Source organism: Lycium ferocissimum, chromosome 7 (assembly GCF_029784015.1).
Source record: "Lycium ferocissimum isolate CSIRO_LF1 chromosome 7, AGI_CSIRO_Lferr_CH_V1, whole genome shotgun sequence".
In the NCBI taxonomy this organism is placed as follows: Eukaryota; Viridiplantae; Streptophyta; class Magnoliopsida; order Solanales; family Solanaceae; genus Lycium; species Lycium ferocissimum.
Genome location: NC_081348.1, coordinates 53,157,508 through 53,180,762, shown reverse-complemented (window position 1 = coordinate 53,180,762; position 23,255 = coordinate 53,157,508). Strand labels below are relative to the sequence as shown.

At 36.8% G+C, this 23,255-nt stretch overlaps 1 pseudogene; it reads left to right on the top strand.

Moving 5' to 3' along the window:
- Positions 1 to 12,803: 12,803 nt before the first annotated feature.
- Positions 12,804 to 17,712, top strand: LOC132062325 (protein VAPYRIN-like; annotated as a pseudogene).
- Positions 17,713 to 23,255: the final 5,543 nt, after the last annotated feature.

Sequence of the window (23,255 nt, the reverse complement as noted above, 5' to 3'; positions counted from 1 at the left end):
CAGGATTTTTTTTTTTTTTTAACCTTTTAAAAGCTATATGCAATTTTTAAAGAGGATACATAGTATTTTTTTGGGGGGGGGGAATTTAACACAAAATATAAACCCAAATATCTATTTAGTTTTAAACCCCCAACGGACGTAAAATGATAGATAATGAATTATATGGCCCACACATCTAGCCAAGTAAGTATGGTTTATATAGCCCAAGCAGGTCATCGCATTTTGATAATGGGACCGTTTCGTATACTATATATAAAATTACATATACGAGTATATAATGGATATGGTTTGTATATCATGTATAAACACACGAAATCAACTCAAATTGAAGTGTATAGATAATGTATATGTAATGTATATATAAGTTGCTCAAGTTCTTTTGTAACTATACAAATACATCCTTATACACTATACATGTTTATACACTATATATAATGTATAAATAGTATATACGCTTGTATAACTATGCATAACTATGAAATAATGTATTTCTTTGTACATTCCTGTTTTTTTTTTCTTCTTCTAAAACATTTGACACAAAATACATTTCAAAATAAGTTAAGACTTTGAAAGCTTAGTGTATCAAACTCAATCTAAAACCTTATTGGAACTCTAGAGAACCTAAAGCCTTTGACACACTCTCTCTATCACACCATGTAAGCCTCTCTTTACCCGTTTCTCACGCCTTCACTGAGCAACACCATCCCTGCTTTGTTGAGTTTCATAACTTCGAGTGAAGCATTCTTATACCATTTAGCTAAATAATGGATGAGGATTTTGATATTCCATCGGCAGAGGGAATAGATGATGACATGGATCTGCCGGATGAAAGTCCGATCATGAAAGTCGGTGAAGAGAATGAGATCAGGAAAGAAGGTTTGTAAGAGAAGCTTCTTAAGGAAGGCCAAGGAAGGGACACTCCTGAACGTGGAGATGAAGTCCAAGATAAATTACTCTTTATCTTAGTCCTTATCCATTGTTTGCCTTGTTAAAAGAATCTTAATTTTTGCTCATAATGGTGATTTCATTTAATTCTCAGTTTTATACTGGAACTCTGCTCGATGGGACCAAGTTCAATTCCAGTTGCGATAGAGGAGGTCCTGAAATGAAGTTGTCGCTTTGGATTCTCGGTACCGCCTACTCTCCGGAAAGAAAGAATGGTTTTTTAGATTGCCGAAGATGAAAGTCGGCTAAAATTGTAATTTGAATTGCCGAAAGGTCATATAGGTAAGAAGTAGGTAGTTTGGCTAAAAACGGCAAACTAGATGCCTAAATGGACACTCAGCATAATTTTTCCTTTTATTTTTTATATGCTATGCTAGCTGAGATGAAGGCAGATGGCAGACTATTGACAATGAAATTTACTCTCTTAATTACCTTCATACACAAGCCGTGACCAAGAGATCCTGTTCGCGGTTAAACAACAGAAGTAGCACGTAATAATGAAATTTTGGTTTTGACCAAGCAAATATTTGTACTAGAGAGACACAAAATTATTATCCATTTAATTAAGTAGAATCAATATTCATCATTTTTAGAAATTTTATACTTTTTCCTTTAGTATTTATAAAAGAACTCGAATATATTTCTTCATAATATGTACTTCACTTTTAAATGTTTGTACTTATTAATATAGCGGGAGCTTAGTGCACAAAGTTGCCTTTTTTTAACTTATTAATATAGGACAAAGTGCGTACCTAGACTAGTATAGTATAATATGGGACAAAGTATGTACCTTAAACAAGAGGACACCCCATGCCATGAGTGTCAATGTTTTGTAATCCATTGCTTTATCAATTAGTTCCCCTGTTGAAAATCGAAAAGGGGATCCAACACTGGCTGCAAGATGCAGTATGGTCTTTCTGTCTTGATCGGTATCAGTGAGCAACCTATCTCTGTAAGATAATTTTTTCAGAATGTAATCAAATAGGAACCTGTTTTTATGCTCTACTGCTATATGCAATATGTTCCTTCCGCCTTCGTCTACCGTTTCTATTGTTTGAGGGTAATTTTTTATTATTTCCCCGACTAACTCGTTTATACCAAATTTTGTTGCCTGTATTAGTGGATTTTCCACATAATTGGCATAGAAATTAGAAGCTCCAATCTTCTTCCCTGATCAATCTTCTTGCTAATGTTAATGCAAGAATATGCTTTTGCTTTACCTCATCAAGTGCTCCCTACCATGCATTACCTAGGAAAGAAAGAGGTAAATGAATGAGATCCAAAAGAGGATATGGGTCTAAATGTACTTGACCGCAATATATAGGTATTATTATGCAGGAGGTGAAAGCCTGGGTGATTGTTTTATGGAAAAAAGGAAGAAGGTATTATTATGCAGGAATTAATAATACAAAATATGTAGTTCAAGATTTATTTCTTATTAGATGTTTGGTAAAAATCACGTGTGTTTACTTTTTAACAAAAGATACAAAAATTTGTTTAATACTGAACCCTTGATCTTTTTAGATATGGGGACATTTTTAGTCATATTAGTTGTGAATTCATGTAGTACTAATACGTATATTCTTATTTTATATTCAGATCGGGCATGAAACAGTACATAGATTCTGACAAAATTTATACATGCGAAATACATTTGTTATGAGGAAAAGTAAAATGATGACTAAACAAGTAAGTACGTAATAGTTTGGTTGAAATTTATAGAGAGATTGATCTCCTTATTCCACCGACCAACCAAGCCATAATGAACCGTATACATTATACATTATTAACATGTGTGTATATTTGTTTGCATCGAGATACTACCTAGCTGGATATTAACGAATAGAGTCCTTTTTCTTTTAACATATCTGTAGTAGCCTGTGGATCCTCCAAGTTGTAATTAGGTTTTGACTCTTCATACACTGCTGGGATGCCTGTTCCATTCTCAAGACGAGAAAGAATTAGTATATTTATGGGTTAAGGTATGTTTGACCAAATTTCTAAAATATGCTTATTTTGAAAAACATCTTTTGTTGTTTAGAAATTCTTTCCCAGAAAGTACTTTTGGAGAGTAGCATGCTAGGCCAAGCTTTCCAAAAGTATTTCCGAAAGAAGCTACTCTTTTTTTTGTTTAGAAAAAAATTTATGTTACTATTCAAATTCACTTTCCTTTTTTCCCCAGAAAGTTTAACCTAACACCTCTATTCTCTAAGATAAACATCTAAAAAAAAAAATGAAAAAAAACGTTTTGCTTCCCAAAATCTTGACCAAACAGGCTATTAAAGGTAAAACTACTCTTGAAGACTTTGGTGATTGAAGTAATTTATTTTTAATACAGAGGTATTCCTTTTCAGATTAAGCATTTGATATATATAGAATTAATTTGGGAAAGTACTTACAGAATACAAAAGGGTTTGAATTGCCTGCATAGGAAGAAAAGGCGCAGTGCCAAATTGTCCAACTGAATATGTGGATCCACTTCTAAAAGACGAGTGCTGTGTGGCCAATATATTTAATGCAGTCCTACCATATGCATCATGTTTTTTGTCTAATTGTGGCTATATTTTCAACAATTGTAATGCAACATCCGGTTCTCGTTTCATGCTAAATAAAACCCATAGTTAGAATTTAGGCAAAACTATATGTACAGCAACAACATACTCAGTGTAATCCCACAAGTGGAATAGGCCAAATTTTATATAAATATCTCTCTCTATATATATGTGTGTACATACACACGACACATCCATCATAATTTTATTTAGTCATCCTATTTCACTTGTAACTAATGATGAAAATTCTACCTATATTCAAAGTGTTTAACTTTTATACATTGATCGTATAAATAAATATTATACTAATATCATGTCATTATTTCAAACCTATCATATGTAATATGTAACGAGCGTGGTCTGATAATCTCAAATGGCATAATACATACACAGGTCCTCAAACTTGGCCTCAGCTGACAAGTACATCCTCCAATTTTTTGTGTGCACAAGTAGGCACCTTAACTTGTATAAAATTGAACACGTAAACACAAATGCTGACGTGGCACTCATGTAGCACATAAATTTTGAGGTAACCAAATGATCATTTGTAAGTTGGAGCGTTCAACTGATAGAGTGGAGACAACTTGAAGTGCGTACTTGTGCACATCCAAAGTTGGAGGGCATACCTGCCAGCTAAGGCTAAGTTTAAGGGTCTGTTTATGTATTATTGCAACCTCAAATCATCAGTAACTTTGTTTTAGCAGGTAAAACTGCATCACGGTATATCATTTTTTTTTTTTTTTTTTTTTGGAGTATGTAATTTAATTTCATAGGACGACGCAGATAATTCCATTTGTTAAAACTAAACATATATACACATGAAATTAGCATATCATACTTTTCGTATTAGAACATCCAACAAATGAGTTTACCATTTATCCATGAATAACAATGTAAATTCTTTTCACACTGTATGAGGTCACAATAAAGGTAAGGGTCGTATTAACTACTCATAATTATTGGAATCTTTTTCTTTTTTTTTTAAGAAGTTTTTTCCATTGCATCTGGGGGGACTGGGGGGAATTGGACCTACAGTGAAATTAATGAATAACCTGAAAAATAAGTTAATATTGTACGGCATACATGTTAAATCTTTGCAAATCTATCCACTTCTGAATAACTTCAGAGTGACGTCTGAAGTTTTATATGCTGAAGTTCAGGTATATATGTAGAAGAAAGTTAGAGTAGGGACCTGTGTTTAATTTAGTTAAGTTTTTAGTTAGTTTGTTAAGGTGTTACATACAAGTTAGTGTAAGCGCTTAAGTGGGCCGGGCTGGGCCATTTAAACATGGGCTACACTCGGGCCGGTTCGCGGCGTGGCCGAGTAGTAGTGAAGGGGTTGGGCTTAGGCAAGGAAAAGGGTGTCCGGCCCAGCCCCTATCTGGATAGGGGGTACACTACGGGCTAACCGGGCCGGGCTGAGTTTTAGTTAGTGGGCCTGGTCGGGTTTTAGTTTTTAACCTGAAAAATTGAGTAACAAAATGTAGTTCTCGATGTACAGATCATACACAATTCAATGAGAAGATATTTTTTCCAAAACTCCCTCTAAGTGATAACTGCTTCTCTTCCTTTTACTTAGCTTTGATTATATGTTTCCATGGCTGAATGCTTCAACATGGTATCAGAGCATCATTTTTACTACGAATTGGTTGTTCACAATGACGAACAATGAAGAAAATGTTTATGGTGAAACTATCATGTTGGAAATGGACTAGCAACTGCTACATCATCAACAGAGCAAGTTCATCATAATCATCCTTTGTATATTCATCCTTCTGATACATAAGGTTTGGTTCTTATCTCACTCAAACTTCAAGGATCTGAAAACTACTTATTGTGGAGTAAATCTATGAAATTAGTCTTAAGAGGAAAGAACAAACTAGGTTTTGCGTTAGGAGCCTATAAGAAATCCAATTATGATGAAGATTTGCATGAACTCTGGGATAGATGTGATGCTATAGTTCTAGCATGGATGATGAACACTGTTTCGAAGGATCTAATTAATACTGTGATATATACCTCTGATGCATATAAGGTCTGGGATGACTTGAGAGAGGCTTGACAAAGTCAATGCATCTAGATGTTTTTACCTTCATAAGGAGATTGCTACTTTAACTCAAGGTGTGAGTTCAATGTCAAGAGATACTTCTCTAGGTTAAAAGAATTATGAGATGAATTTGAAGCATTAACGCCTCTTCTTGGTTGTGGATGTCCTGAGTCTAAGAAATATGCTATACACTTCCAATCTTAGAAGCTATGGTAGTTTCTCATGGGCCTTAATGAGTCTTACTCTCATGCTAAGAGTCAAATACTGATGACTATACCTACTACCAATATCAATCAAGCATATGCAATGATTTTGAATGTTGAAAGTCAAAGGATCAATCCGCATGGGAGTCTGTTTAATGTTCAAGGTGAAAGCAGTGAACAAGCAGCTATGCTTAGTAACAGGTTCCCTAACAAAGGTTTCAAGCCTAAGAACCTCTATGAGAAGAATCGCTATGAGAAGCCTGCAACTTACTCCAAGCAAAACAATGCCTATGTTGACAAGTCTCCACTCCAATGTGACTTTTGTCATCTAAAGGGGCATGTAGTAGATTTTTGTCATAAGCTTCACAAATATCCTGCAAATTACAAGTTCAAAAAGAAAGGTGGAAATCATGCCAACAATGCTTCCACTAGTGGAAATGGTCATTCAACATCTAACATATCAATTAAACATATCATTTTGTTACTCAATTGTCACACCCCAACTTTTGATAGGGCATGATGGGCACCCGACCCTTACTTAGGGCCGAGTGAACCCGCTGATTCTCGTGATACTCATAATCTTACTGGACTCTTAAATCATGAAATGAGAGCATAATGTAAGTTTTTTAAAAAAAAACATGCTTTTCGTCTTTCTCAAATCAAGTAAAATCAATCATATGAAATTTGTAACATAATGCATAATGATACATCGGCTTGCTGCAGCCGCTTACAAGACCGACATGTTATATACGTGACTCCGTCTCGCAAAGTCTCTAACATAAATCAAGATACCGTAACATAGATACTTCCGACTCGGCAACACTCGAAGGACATGGAGCTCGCCAATCCAAATTGAACATCTTCTACTAATATCCTCTACTCATCTATACACACACGTGGTACGAAACGCAATATCCACAGAAAGGACGTCACATTTAATAGTGTACCGAGTATGTAAGGCATGGATAACAACATAATATAGATATGGAAGGTAACATGGAATAAGAGAGATAACCTGTACATCTGGATGCCTCATAAGGCGGATGCCATGCATGCTTAGCCTTTTAAAAAAAATTTCTATACATATACATAGTACCATGCCCGGTCATTAAGGCTCGGTGTCATATATTTAGTATCATGCCCGGCCATTAAGGCTCGGTGTTATCATCATTAGCCCGCGTCCGGGGCAATATCATAACATGCCCACTGCAGTGGTGTGCACATCTACGTGCCATGCCCGGCCGACTATAGCGCGGCGCGGTGTGAGAAAATACATACATATATATAAAGCATGCATGAGAGCCTAATCAAAAGCCACAATTAGATCGGAGTGACGTAAGGTCGGTAGCCTCCGATTATATTATGGAATAATCATCATCGCTCTATCTCACCTTGAAGGAACAATTATTATAAGGCGAGATCAACAACAATGAATAAAATCGAGAAAATCATGAAATAATCTCAATAATCTCATAATAGTATTAACATCATAAGCTTTGGAATTTCTAGAATTTAAAATCATCATCATCCTAGAAACATTCTCATCTTTAACATCGTCATTCATATTGTAAAAACATGTCTGTTGTTGTTGTCATAAAGCTTATAGAATCATAAATCTTTGACTCGGAAAATAGGGACATTTTGAAAAATATTTATGGATTATCAAGAAGGAAGTCATGCCTTTGAATCATAAACTCTATGAATCATGAATTTCTAGCTTTTGGGAATAAAAATATTTTTGGAAAACATTTATGGATTCACATAAAGGGATCATGAGACGTTTGTAAAACACCTATTGGATTCATAAGAAAGTAATCATGCCTTTAGAAGAGAGGGACTAGCCTTAACATACCTGTTCAACCTCCAGTTATCCACACTTATTCATCCGAATTCGTGAGTCTACATTTAAGAGGATTCACACTATCATTAGACTCATCATAGTATACTTATACTAAACTTCCAAGTCAAACTACTCTATACTCTGCCAAAAATCGGGCAAAGATCTCCCCTATTTATATGCCTAGCCCGAATTCTCAATACCAACAATCAACAACCAATAACAACAACAGAAACAACAACAACATCATTACTACCAAAATATTCCATCAAATACACCATATGATATTTTCTCCAACTCCTCCACAAACGAATTCGCTACATAATTATTCCATAAATTTATCTCCGTAGATAAGCCTTAAATGATACCAAAAGAAAAGATTCATACCTTACTTCCGCTAATACCGCGATATCTCCAATAGTTGCCTTACTCCCAAGCCACAAATTCACTGCAACACAATATTATAATCGTAACTATACGCCGCGAACCCGAATCCGAAGATTTTACTTAACTCGCGTTGAAATTTAATGGAGGGAAGGTTGGAGAATTCTCTAGAATTTTTGGGAAATATTTTTGGGCTGATTCTTGGCTGAAAATGAGGGGTTAAACCCCTTATATAGTTGCTCCGAAGTCATCAGTAGCAAAGATCTTGTTCACCGACTTAGTGTAGCGATTCTTCGTTCATCCGTTAAAATTATTTCGAGACCTAAAACTTTTATATATCGATCTCTTTATTTGTATACTTGGATATGTCCAAAACTCCATACAGTCTGTATAACTTATTCAACATCCCAAACTTAGCAAAACTTATTTTATTTTTTTCCGATTCGTTTAACCTCCAACCTTCGCGGCACTTACTTATCACTTGTTGAACATAACATAAACACTTATAACTTCAAACATAATACTATCCTTTGAGCTTATGTGACTAACCTATGATGCAACTCAACGCACGAGAATGCGGGATGTAACATCAATTTTCCTGTCTTGATTATTGTTACTCAAATTTGTTGGTTACAATTATATCTAACATATCAATTAAACAAAAAAGGATATAGTGTAAAAAAGGGACACGAGTGGGTACCATAACAAAAGGACGAATAAATGAGTTGTCGTTTCAGATAATAACCCACACAAAATTTGCTTGAGTATGCATGAGTTCACTCTATATGAGTTAATCAATACGTCATAACTCAACTAGCACAGTTCAAAATTATATTTGATTTGTTTTTTTTTTTTTTTCTTATCTTGGTTATATCGAACAAATCAATTAAACAAAAAAATTGTTTCATATGTTTTTATAAATTTTCTCATGAAATAATTTGAACTATATATGTATTCTAAATTAATCAACACTTTTAGATGAGTTAATATAGGCCGCGCTCAAATTTATGCGCCAATGATCGAATATATGCCTAGCCTAAACTCTTTACATAGAGAAGTTCGGCATAGAAATAACATGGTAAAGCCACCTTTAATGTCGCTATTTAAAACATAGCCATAATTTTTTTTAAAGTATTTCAAACCTAGTCACAAAATAAACCACTGAGGAAGCGAAATACGACTGCTTCGTCTTCTTCATCTTCTACTTTATATGATCCTACATAGTAGCCAGAGGCAGATTCAGGATTTAAAGATTGAGGGTGCCATTTTTTGTGCACCCGTATTTCTACCACTAGTCATAGAGACAGAATAAGAAGGGTGGGTCGACCCGATAAAATTTTTGCTACTTCAATTAGGTTGATTAAGCCTTTTATTCACGTACATAGAGAAATAAGTTTGATTTTTCTAGTCACTCTCTTTTTCATGCTTGATTTAAATTCTATTATGAAAGGAAATCGCATAAAAAGTAAAATGAAAGAGTGCTTCCTATTTTTTATTTTATTTTTAAATTTGCTTAAAAAGTACTAGCTTCATTACCACCTTCAGTATTCTTGAGATCATTTCATCTTAATTATCAAGTTTAATGGCAATTCTTTGCAATGCAAAAGATTTATATTGAGAACAAAAGTTTCAGCAGCTTCGCCGAACCAGTGGCACCCGCATCTAATTTCTACCTTGCGGGTGGCACTATAAGTATATATTCAATTTGCCCCAGAGATATACTTATGTATACAAATTTTAACCGAAGCATGCGTGTGGCATGCCATCCCTACCTCCTAAGGTAGATCCGCCCCTGATAGTAGCTACATCAGGAGACATATTTTGGATAGGCTTAATACATCGACAACTTCTTAAACTTGCCAATAAATTTTATTTAGACACTCGAACTGAACATACGATAAACTTTTCATGTGATCTCAAATGCTCGTTAGGTAGATAAATTAACCACTTAATATGTCTTCTCCTTTTGATCATACACATCATCCTCAATTAGAACATGCCTGAAATTTTACGGCTTATTCAAACTAATTCATAAAATCAATGAAACTGACATATTTTAAGTGGACATTTGAGAACACGCACAAAAATAATTTTTAATTTGAATCAAAAGTGTCTAATATGAACAATTTATCATGTGTTCAAGCGTTTAATTAGAAGAAGCCTTAATTTATGTATCTAAACGAAACTTGTTGTCAAGTTTGAAGATTATTGATGTATTAAGCCTGTTGGATCTTAAAGCTAAAATTATTATTTCATTCATATTTGGCATCAGCAGGAAGGACTGCAACGTGTGTATTTGAAAAAGTGTGTATTTGAAAAAGGTTAGTTTATGCACTTACATGAAGTGCATTCAAACACCTTGTTAAAGTGATCCTTCTAACAGACCACTGCATCACTTCTATTGGAGAAGACACTCCTCTAAATTCTGCAAAAATATTGGATAGAAGAACTTAGAACTTTATGTGTTAATCTTATACCAAAATTTTGCAACTCTAGTGTCTAGACCAATATATATGATATAGCTAAATGTATTTGCTTGCATATTAAATACTCCCTCTATCCTAATTTATGTGATACACTTTCTTTTTTAGTTCGTCTAAAAAAAACTGGTATCTAAAGATGGGAGCAGGGTACAACTTTCTGAGAAGCGGGTCCCACTTAAATCTTCTTTCCACCTTATAAGAGTAATTGCGGTCATTTCCTGGCCCACCACTGTATTTACTTTTTTACTTTTACGGTAATAGTATTGCTATTTTATTTACTACTACTATTACTCTCTTTGTTCCAATTTATGTGTTATATTTTTCTTTTTAGTCTGTAAAAAAAAAAAAGATATAATTTCTTATTTGATAATAATTTAACTTCAAACTTTACTTTTTACGCTTAACGAGATGATCTATAATCACACAAATATCTTTGGCTTATTTTAGATCACAAGATTCAAAAAGCTTCCTTTATTTCTTAAACTACTTGCCCAATCAAACTATATCACATAAATTGGAACGGAGGGAGTATTTATTTGGCAACAATTTAACTTTAAACTTTCCTTTTACGTTTAACGAGATGATTTATAAACACACAAATATCTTTGACTTATTTTAGACCATAAGATTTAAAAGTGTTACTTTATTTTTTAAACTCCGTGCTCAGTCAAACTATATCACATAAATTGAGACGGAGGGAGTAGTAAATATGAGTACATAGCAGAATTCAGATTCTTTTATGTTAAACAGCAAGTTTGTTGAGACATGGGCTGTTGGAGTTACTTGTGCATCTCAACTGTTCCGTATATTGCCGCAACTACCTTAATGCTTGGCATCAAATGTAATCTTGAGCTGCTTGTCAAACTCTTTTCCATTTGATTCCAAGAGATGAGTTGTAGGTGGGAGTAAAAAGAGCTGCAGGTTTTTCATGGAGACAAGATGATGTCAAAATATGAGTTGTGGGGTGGGAATAACGTGAGTTGCATGTTTTTCATGCGAGCCAAGGGCGGAGCCAAGTAGGGGCAAGGGGGTTCATCCGAAGCCCTTCAATAGAAAAATATACTGTATATACAAGGTTAAAATTATTTTTTATGTATATATAGAATGTATTATACTCGGTATGTTGTTGTTGCATATATAGTATATGTTGTATCTCCTTGCTTTCGTCGTGTGTTATACTTTCTCATATTTTGAACCCCATTAGTAAAAATTCTGGCTCCTCCACTGATGAGCTGTTAGTTTGCCAACAGATTCTTGGGGGGGTTGGGGGCGGGGGGGGTGTGCTTCTTTATTGGTATAGATAGTTTAAGGATGTGTACGTAGTTTATGCTTGAACTGTAGTTTAGGGATATTTTTGGTAAAAAAACTAGGCACCGTGGAGTGTTCAGACATACGGAATTTGGTTAACAAACAACAGAATGAGTGAAATACCTGAAACGAGAGAGGGGATCAAAGGGAAGAGGTGTGTTTCACATTTTGCTAGTGTTCCTGTAGCTCACTTCCTGTTTCTAGTCCATTTCTTTTTCACAGATTGAATTTAGTATATTGCCAAAAATCTAGACTAACAAATGTTATTGGATGGGGCCAGACATAGAGCATCATGAGTGTTACTTTAAAAAATCTACTTAATTAACAACTTTCCTAAAGATTAAGGGGTTGTCTTGTTGGCAGAGTTGATTTATTCCAATTGGAAGACTTCAAGGCAAATGAAAGTAAGTACTAACCATCAAAGAAGTTGAAAAAGTAATGGAAAGAAAATGTACAATTGCAAGTCGCCAATCTGCAGCTTATACAGCAGCAAAGGGCAACGATCAGAAATCTGTAGAAATCCTACGCGATTTCTGGAGAGAAGAGATGGTGGCGCCCATCAATAACCGTGGCGACACCATCCTTCATTGTTGGTACAGATAGTTTAAGGATGTGTACGTAGTTTATGCTTGAACTGTAGTTTAGGGATATTTTTGGTAAAAAACTCGGCATTGTGGAGTGTCCAGACAGAAGGAATTTGGTTAACAAACAACAGAACGAGTGAAATTACCTGAAACGAGATAGGGGATCAAAGGGTAGAGGTGTGTTTCACATTTTGCTAGTGTTCCTGTAGCTCACTTCCTGTTTCTAGTCCATTTCCTTTTCACAGATAGAATTTAGTATATTGCCAAAAATCTAGACTAACAAAGTTATTGGATGGGGCCAGACAGAGAGCATCATGAGTATTACTTTTGAAAAATCTACTTAACAACTTTCCTAAAGATAAAGGGGTTGTCTTGTTGGTAGAGTTGATTTATTCCAATTGGAAGACTTCTTGAAGGCAAATGAAAGTAAGTACTAACCATCAAAGAAGTTGAACAAGTAATGGACAGAAAATGTACAATTGCAAGCCGCCAATCTGCAGCTTATACAGCAGCAAAGGGCAATGATCAGAAATCTTTAGAAATCCTACGCGATTTCTGGAGAGAAGAGATGGTGGCGCCCATCAATAACCGTGGCGACACCATCCTTCATTTGCTTGCCATTCAGGGAAATGTGGATGCACTTAGATTACTTGTTGAGAAAAGACTAGTTAGCAGTGAAGATAGTTAGCAGTGAAGATCTCAAAATCAAGAATAAGAATGGGGATACCCCTCTGCATGAAGCTGCTAGGTTTAGGGAAAAAGGTGTGCTGGAATTGATATTAAGCTTGGAAAGGGACCTTGTTTTGATGCGCAATAACTTGGGAGAGACACCGGTTTATGTTGCTGCAGCGAGTGGAGAAAAAGAAGTGTTCACTTTGCTGGCAGAGCAAAATTTTAGTGAATTCACTGTGACGAGGGACGATGGAAGCACTGTTCTTCATGCTGCCGTAACTCAAGAGTCTTACTGTAAGTGATCTTCAGCTATAATGTCTTTTCACGCATTCTCTGAAATGTTTGGATAGGAGAACTTGATATATGACAGAATCATGCATGGTTGGGAACTTATTTGTAAAACTTTTTCACGCAATCAGGTTAAAATAGCTTACAAGAACCGGTAGCTCTCTATAGTTGGCCTAATTCGGTAATACATAGAAATTAAAGTATAAATCTTGCTATAAGAAGTTAAAATGCACTGATAATGTAAAAATCAGCTACATGTCTATACGTTAAATTCTATCTCGTCCATCTAATTTTAATATAGGACGAATTTGCATCATCCACGAGAAGTATTGAAATAGGATAATAATAATAATAAGTATTATTGGTTCATATTTTCGCATTGATTATATAGTTTTGCCTAATTTTGATTCTAAACCTTAGATCATAAATTTTATTAGCATTTAATTTCTGATTTCTCAGAAAGGGCTGTTTAAAAGTATGCGAGAATTTAACTTATGACCTTTCTTCCGATAAATTCTGTCCTTAAGATCCTCAAGCCTTCTCCACCCACTGTAACCCTGCCAAAACTATAACTCTAACTGGTTAGCTATGATGGTTTTGAAGGTTCATGTCAAGTTTGTTTAGTGCCACCTCGAGTTTTAACTTCCCTTTTTTCAAGAAAAAATAATAATAAAACCACCATTATGTGGCTGAATTCTACTGCAATGGAATTCAGTATCAGAACTTGGCTACAACATACTCTAAGATCAAAGCTGTAGCTGAACCTCATGGCCAGGCTGAATATTGATTAAGGGCCCCCTTTCTTCTTTTTTTTTTTTTTTGGCATGAAACGGGAACCAGACTTCGCATTACATTTGCTGAATCTATATCCTCAACTGGCCAGCAAGCATGATGGTACGGGTACGACTGCATTGAATATATTGGCTACGAAGCCCTTCTCTTTCAGAAGTGGATCCTCTTACATGTTTGGTCAAGCAGGCACTACGCCTTTTGTTCCAATGCAGATGCTTGAAACATTTATCTACTTATGTAAGTGTTCCGCAAGATCAAAATTCTTTTTCAAATATTTGAATAACAACAAATGAGCATTTATTAAATACTTTGTAGAATCTTACAATTGCTGATTCTGATCGACTAGTAGTTTTAACTTTGACTTAAACCAAAAATATGACCGGTTTCTCATATTGGGGATCTCGTGCCATGGAACAGGCATACCAGCAATGTATGTGGAATCAAGAACTAATGCAGCTGTCTTGCGAATTGCCCTTCTTTTGGGGTGGTCTTTAAATTTTGCCCCTCGTATTTAAAATCTTTAAATTTTGCCCTTCGGCTAAAACCCATAGGTTCCAGGTTCGAACCCACACGCAGTCAAAAATTTTAAAAAAATTCGCAAGGCAGTTTAAATTTCGCTATGCCCCCAACGGCATACAATTGTGAAGGAATTACCAAAGTTATGCCGTACCCGGCATACTTATGCCTTATGGGCAGACTTGGCATAAGTACTTTGATAATTCCTTCACAAAGTTATGTCGGGTCCGGCATAAAAGTTTGCCCATTAAAAGTATGCCCCCACCGGCATAACTTTGTGAAGGAATTATCAAAGTTATGCCGTACCCGGCATACTTATGCCTTATGGGCAGACTTGGCATAAGTATGCCGGGTACGGCATAACTTTGATAATTCCTTCACAAAGTTATGCCGATGGGGGCTATCTCCAACAAGAAACCCCAGCAACTCCGTGTGATGGAAGAGTTGAAATTCCATATCTCATAGAACATCATCGCCTCGATCAGCATTGGCTGACCAGCGACTCCGCACTGGCTGATCAACTCCCCCATAATCCCATTCCCAGAAAGTTAACATAGCCTGCTAGCTCTTCAAGTTTCGTTACCACATGTTGTGGCTCTTAGTATTCTTGATATGATTTTCATTAATCAAGATTGCAACATCCATAAGTCAAGTTGTCATCTCCATTAATATTTTATCCTTTGTGTGTCTCCAGGTAAATAATGTCTAAGCAATGGTCTAATTCTTTTGTTCCCCGTGGACTATATTGTAGTAATGGGCATTTTTTAGTTCTGTCATATCCTTATGGGCAGACTTGGCATAAGTATGCCGGGTCCGGCATAACTTTGATAATTCCTTCACAAAGTTATGCCGGGTCCGGCATAAAAGTTTGCCCATTAAAAGTATGCCCCACCGGCATAACTTTGTGAAGGAATTATCAAAGTTATGCCGGACCCGGCATACTCATGCCAAGTCTGCCCATAAGGCATGAGTATGCCGGGTCCGGCATAAAATTTGTAATTCCTTAACAAAAAAGTATGCTTAGGTCCGGCATACACGCGACCCAAATCTTGTCTTGCAATTTTTTTTTTAATTTTATACTTGAGCGGGGGTTCGAACTCAGAACCTCATAATTTCTGCGTGAAAGCTCAAAGTTGCAATGCGAAGGGCAAAAATTAATGACCAAAGATATGAGGGCATAATTTAAAGACCACAAATATGAGGGGCAAAATTTAAAGACCACCCCAAAAGAAGGGCACTCCGCGCAAAAAAAGTCTTCTCTAAGAGAGAAAGGTTTTCATTGATCAGCCTTTTACTAGGTAGGGTATTTCTCCAATAGACACACACACACACACCCCAGACTCCTCTTGTGGGACCACACAAGGTATGTTGTTGTTGGTATACATAAAGGTTAATTACGAAGATAACCTCGTTGATGCAAAGTCTCAAGGTTATCTCCTTATATTTAGGCGAGTATGTATTACCTAGTAATTGAGTTGATCAACATCTGAAAATTGAACGGATCGTGTTAATTACTTTGTCCTGTTGTTCATTTCATTCTCTCTTCTTGCTTTTTGGCTGCATTTTCCTTTTATAGGTAATGCATGGTTAGGAGAGATTGATGACGCAAAGCAAAAGCATATCCTTGCGTTAAAATTAGCACAAAGATTGATAGAGGAAGAAGATTGGAGCTACGATGCAGGTAGTATAACAAATCCGTTAATACAGGCAACAAAACTTGGTATTGATGAGTTAGTTGTGGAAATTATATAAAAATACCCTCAAGCTGCAGAAACCTTGGATGAAGACGGAAAGAATATATTGCATATAGCAGCAGAGAGGGAAAACAGGTTCCTATTTGATCAATTTCTGAAAAAAGTAGCTCATAAGGATAGGATGCTTGCAGATATCGATCAACAAGGAAAAAACGTTATGCATTTTGCAGCAAGTGTTGGGTCCCCATATAGATTTTCTATAGGGGAACCAAGTGAAATGACGAGGGGTATAAAAGCGATCGCTCATGATGTGGGGTGTGCTTTGGTTTAAGGTACTTTTCCTACTACATTTTCCCTTTATAACAATTACATACCCTCTAATTGATTTCATAGAAAAAAACTTTCTTAATATTTTCCAATTATAGATTTGCCGCTTATCTCTTATTCGGATGAATTTGTTTTTGAAGCGCGTAAAATATCGTGTCCATCCACGTTTGTGGAGTTTGAAGAATTACAAGGCATTTGCAAAAGAGTTATTCTAGAGAAACCATTCGAGCATACGTAAAAAAGCGAGAGAAAACAATCGAGAGACTTAGGGAATTCGGTTCTCATACTAGCTACTCTTCTATGTACAATAAATTTGCTGCGGTTTTACGGTCCCTGGAGGATTTGACGAGAAAATTGTCCTACCTATTCTCCTCAACACCGATGGTACTAAGTCGAGTTGTGGATGTTGATGTTTTTCTTAGCTGCGGCTCTTTTCGATTCGGTATTCACCATGGGCGCTTTGCTTTCGTTTCTTCTCTCCAAGTTTGACTCGGATGACTTTTATATTGCCATTCCATTGAAGATCCGTGGTGTCTATACTTTTGTGTATTACTGCGGCATTCGCGAGTTTGGCCGGCATTCAAGCCCTTAATCTTGAGAATATGTTCATGAACAAAGATGTCTGGTGGCTAAGTGTTTTTATACTTTGTCTTGCATTTCTTGTGGCCTTAATATTTGTAGACATGTCTTATCTCGTTTTTGATTATATGTACCATTTCCTTCATTATTCACTTTCTTACAAGAGGCATTATATGTAATCTGAAATACCATTTGTGATATCATGCAGCAGATAGCCTTTTTGTTTTTCTGCATAGCCCATATGGATTGTTGTTCTTGTTCTTGGCATTAATTCGTCATTTTCTTGTACAACTTTGGCACAGGCATAGGCCGCCTAGAACTCTGAGATGTTGTAGGTGAAATAGTTGGTTTTTTGTCATGTGATAGAAAAATCCATGTGACAATTTTAGTTGGATGATTTCTATTACTTGGAGCCAAAGGATGATTTACTTAGAGCCAAAGAATGCATTGCTTGGTGCCAAAGATGCATTGCTTGGAGCCAAAGATGTGAAGGAGAATTGAAATGCCATGTAGCACACTTGGAGCCCAAGTCATTTTATGCCTATAAAATGAGAGGCAATTCTTCTTTGTTCATCATCCCAAAAATAATACAATCCTTTGTAGTGAGTAGAGAGTTGAGAGAGCAATTCTCTTAAGTGTAATTGGGAAATCTCCCCTTCCTTTGTTAATAATATAAAGACAACTGTTCTCTGGTGGACATAGGATCATTTTGATCCGAACCACGTTAAATCTTGTGTTCTTTCTTTTACATTTCTGCTAACAATTGGTATCAGAGCGTTAGGAATCTTTGAAGATCCTAGGAGGAAGAACAAGCAAAAATGAGTTCCATAAAGTTTGAAATCGATAGATTCAGTGGACGCAACAACTTCAATATCTGGAAGATCCAGAAGATGGTGTTACTGCGGAGGGAAGGTTCAATCCATGCTATTGACGGAAAGTATCCCAATGGTACATCGGCTTCCGAGGAGAAGATTGAAGGAGATGCATTGAGTGTAATCCAACTGTCCCTTGCACCTAACGTGCTTTGTGAAGTGAGTACAAGTACCGAAGAGACGGCCAAGCAGTTATGGGACAAGCTACAAGGGCTTTACCAGGACCGATCGGTGACAACAAGGATGTTGTTACAACGGCGTCTTCACACATTTAAGATGGGGTCAGGTACTTCGTTACAAGATCATTTAGACGCGTTCAATAAACTTGTCATGGACTTACACAGGAATTAAAAAGGACGAGGAGACGCTTGCATGTGCTTTGCTATTTTCATTGACTTCAGGATATCGTGATATCGAGAATTCAATGATGTATAGCAAGGAGCCTATCAACCTTGAGCAAGTGCGGCAAGCACTTAACTCTAGTGATGTGAGGAGGCATTTTGAAGGAGACAGAGATGATCAGGCAAGTGGGCTCTTTGTGAGAGGCCGGACTAGCCAACAGGGAAGGAGCAAATCAAAGCACAGATCAAAGTCTCGCGTGAGCAAGAAGAATGCAGATTGTTGGGACTGCGGGAAGAAGGGGCACTTTGAACGAGATTGCCGAACGTCAAAGTCCAAGGAAAAGGCGAGTGCATCCACAGTTGAACAAGTACATGATTCTGATAATGATTATGTGCTTACAACATCAAACAATAATGGAAGTTATGGAACAAATGAGTGTTAGACTCAGCTTGTACTCTGCATATGACGTTCCGAAAAGACTGGTTTAGCAGCTATGAGAAAAGTGGAGGAACCGTAGTAATGGGAAATAATGCAACTTATGCAATAGTTGGAATTGGCTCACTTCGGGTTCGCTGCCATGATGGAGCCGTGAGGACTATTACACAAGTCCGTCATGTTCCTGATCTGAAGAAGAATTTGATCTCCCTGGGTACTTTGGATGAACAAGGCTACAAGTACATGAGCGAAGGAGGAACTATGAAGGTGACTAAAGGTTTTTTTAGTCATTACGAAAGGCAAGGCGGAGGATGGCCTTTACACATTGGCGAGGAAGCACCATTGTTGGCTGCAAATGCATCTCTGATCTGCGATTATCTAATGATGACAAGGCAAGATTATGGCACATGAGATTGGGTCATATGAGCGCACGTGGACCGGAGATGTTGAGCAACCGTAACCTTTAAAAGGTGAGAAGATCAGCACACTTGAATTTTGTGAGCACTGTATTCTAGGGAAGCAGAAGAAGGTCGGCTTCAAAGACGGCAAGCACAAGGCCGGAGGGGTGCTAGACTACATCCATTCAGATTTATGGGGTCCCTCTAAACTTCCATCGAAGGGCGGAAAAAGGTATCTTCTTACTTTTATTGATGATTTCTCACAAAAGGTTTGGGTGCGTTTTTTGAAGGCAAAAGGTGATACTTTTGAATCATTTAAAGAGTGGAAGATTTTGGTTGAAAATCAAATGGAGCGAAAAATCAAGTATCTTCGCACAGATAATGGCTTGGAGTTTTGCAGCGAAGAGTTTAATGATTTCTGCAAGGTTCATGGGATCTCAAGACATAAGACTGTTAGGCACACCCCACAGCAGAATGGAGTTGCCGAGAGAATGAACAGAACTCTTCTTGAAAAGGCTCGTTGTATGCTCTTACAAGCTAAAATGTCCAAAGTATTTTGGGCTGAAGCAGTTCACACTGCTGCTCATATTGTCAATCGATCTCCAGCATCGGCGATTGACTTTAAGACTCCGAATGAGGTATGGTCAGGTGAACCCTCTAACTATTCATACTTACGAGTATTTGGGTGTCCAGCTTATTATCATGTTAATGAAGGAAAGCTTGAACCAAGGGCTAAGAAGGCCATATTCGTAGGGTATGTGGATGGAGTAAAAGGGTACAAACTTTGGTGTTTGTCTTTACTCAAATTTATAGTTAGTAGAGATGTCACCTTTGATGAATCCTCTATGCTTGATCCCCGTAAAGTTTCTGTGGAGTTTTCAGGAAAAGAGAACAACGAGCAGGTAGAGCTTCGGTGGAGCTTACCAAGGAAAAGGATCAAGAGACTCAGGTTAAAGATGAGTCAAAAGATGTAGATCTTGAAGAACTTGCTGTCAATGAACCATACACAATTGCGAAGGGAAGGGAGAAGAGGCAGATACGAAGACCGGAACGCCTTATAGATCAAGCAAACCTGATTGCATATGCATTCGTAGCTGCAGAAGAAGAGATTAAGGATCTGGAGCCCTCCTCGTATGTTGAAGCAACTTCTTGCAAGGATGCTGCACAATGGCGGTTAGCCATGACGGAAGAGATGGAGTCTCTTCACGAGAATCAGACATTGGTCTTAGTGAAAAGGCAAAAGGGAAAGAGGACAGTTGGATGCAAATGGGTCTACAGAAAGAAAGAGGGAATTCCAGAAGTGGAAGATGCTAGGTTCAAGGCGAGATTGGTTGCAAAGGGTTTCAGTCAGAAGGAGGGAATTGACTACAATGAGATTTTCTCTCCGGTCGTGAAGCATAGCTCAATTCGCGTGCTACTAGCATTGGTTGCACAATTTGACTTGGAGCTTCAACAGCTTGATGTCAAAACTGCTTTCTTACATGGTGAACTAGAAAAGACAATCTATATGGATCAGCCTGAAGGTTTCCTAGCTGAGGGAAAAGAAGATCATGTATGCCAACTGAAGAAGTCTTTGTATGGTTTGAAGCAATCCTCTAGACAGTGGTACAAAAGGTTTGATGTGTTCATGACTACACATGAATTCTCAAGGAGTGCATTTGATAGTTTTGAGTATCACAAGAAGATGTCTGGTAACTCAATGATTTATTTATTGTTGTATGTTGATGATATGCTTCTTGCTGCTAACAACATTACAGAGATAAATGCTTTAAAGAAACGGTTAAGTAAGGAATTTGACATGAAGGATTTGGGAGCTGCAAAGAAAATTCTTGGTATGGAGATTTCAAAAGAAGACGGTGTTGTACATCTTTCTCAGAAGAGGTACATTAAAAGGGTTCTCGAGAGATTCAATATGCATACGTGCAAGCCTGTAAGTACACCGTTAGCTCCTCATTTTAAACTTTCAGAGTTACAAATGCCTCGGTCCGAAGATGAGGTGGAGCATATGTCAAAGGTTCCTTATGCCAGCGCAGTTGGTAGCATTATGTATGCTAGGGGATGCACACGTCTAGATATTGCTCAATCTATAAGTGTGGTAAGCAGATACATGTCCAACCCAGGAAAGAGGCATTGGGAAGCTGTCAAGTGGATATTGAGATATCTCAAGGGAGCTTCTGATGTTGATCTAACCTTTCTGTTACATCTCGTGGATTTTCGCATCGTTGTAAGCAAACTAACGTGAGTTCGGAGAGGCCATGATACCCCTATAAGGTAAAGGAAGACTTTTAATAAGTGTTAGATAAGTATTTTAAGGTTTCGGGATCAAGCGAATCGAAGAAATTAGGTTCGTTGAAAATTTGGAAAAACTTAGCAAAATTTTTTACCAAAATTTTGGTCCAACTTGTCAGGGGCATATCTCCTAGAATATGAGGATTACGGAATCCATATCTATGTAAATTGAAGTTCAGTGAGTCTTCTTTCCAATGCAACTGACAGATCGTATTTCTGTGAAGTACGGAGGAAAATACGGCCCGTACAATAAAGTACGTCCCGTAATTTTTGGGCGTATTTTGCCAAAAATTTCCAGAACTTAAATTTTTGCCCCTCCAAAGTACGTGACACTGAACAGTAACACGTACTATTCCCTTGATTTCCAGAAATTGAGGCGGTGGAATTTTTTTTCCCAACTTTTAAATACCCATTTCCACGATTTGGGCCTTATTTTTCACCCAAAATCAAACCCTGATTTCTCTCTAAGCTCCCCTTAACACCCATAAACACACCAAATCATTCCAAATCAAATCAAGAGAAGATCAACCTTGAAAACCTAGTTTAATTTATGGAAGTTGGGTGTTCTTGCTTTCACTTGGAGTTGTGGGGATTAAGTATTGGAGCAAGTTGTGGGAGTTGAAATTCTTCAAATACAAGGTATGTTCTTCATGTCATCTCTTGTGTTAAGTGGATGTGAAGGTTTAGCAAGTCTAAAAAGTGGAAAGAGTTATGGGAAAAAGTTCAAATATGAATATTGATGATATTTTGAGTGTAAATTAACTTGACCTATAATTGTTATCATATTATGAGTATAATCTTGTTATGAGGGGTAGTAACGATGTTGAGAAAGTGTTGTATACAAGAGTACAAGGGGTTGTATTGAATTTGTTGTTATGGATTGTTTATGGAAAGAAGTTTTGGGATGGAATTGAGTATAATCTAAATATAATCTGAATATAATCTTTTGATTATGGAATTGTTGATATTGTGATCTTGGGAGTTGTTTATCATATGGAGGAAGTCGTTGGAACAAAGGTAATGCTGCCCAATTTTCGTTAGCTCATTTATTAATTTAGTTTGACCATATGAGCGTTTCAATGACTTACTTTTAGCGTGAATCATCTTGAATGTAGAATCGTGAGCTTGAAGGGGAAGCGGTTAGTCGATAAATTTAAAGAGACGCAAAGGTATGTAAGGCTAGTCCCCCTTTCTTTCAAAAGGCATGACTCGCTTATTACTATCTCTATTTACGATTTCCATGACTTTCCTTCATTCCAAAAGTTACAAGTCTATGATTATTAAGAGTCTTCTTATGAGCCAGAGATGGATATGTTCTATGATAATGATGATGATTACATAGTTGTTAAACTACATACGACACTCGTAATGCTCCTAAGTCCAGAAACACTAGAGGTTCACAATTTCCATTATTCTTGTGATATAATCGATAATGATCCTTATGATGGTAATTCTTACGTTATGACTCCACACACGATTTTCATATTGCCCTTACTCCTAAAATGTTAGATTTCCATGACTCTTAAGGCCCTCATGATGAAGTTGATGAGTGTTCTTCATGACAATGATTACGATGATAATTCCTCTCCTAGAGATACCCAGAGCCTAAAGTTTTAAATGTCCTCGTTAGATGACTAAGCTTACTATATAAGTTTTGACTATATTCATGATATTTGGCCCCGTCTTATACTATTGTTTCTTTAAAAGT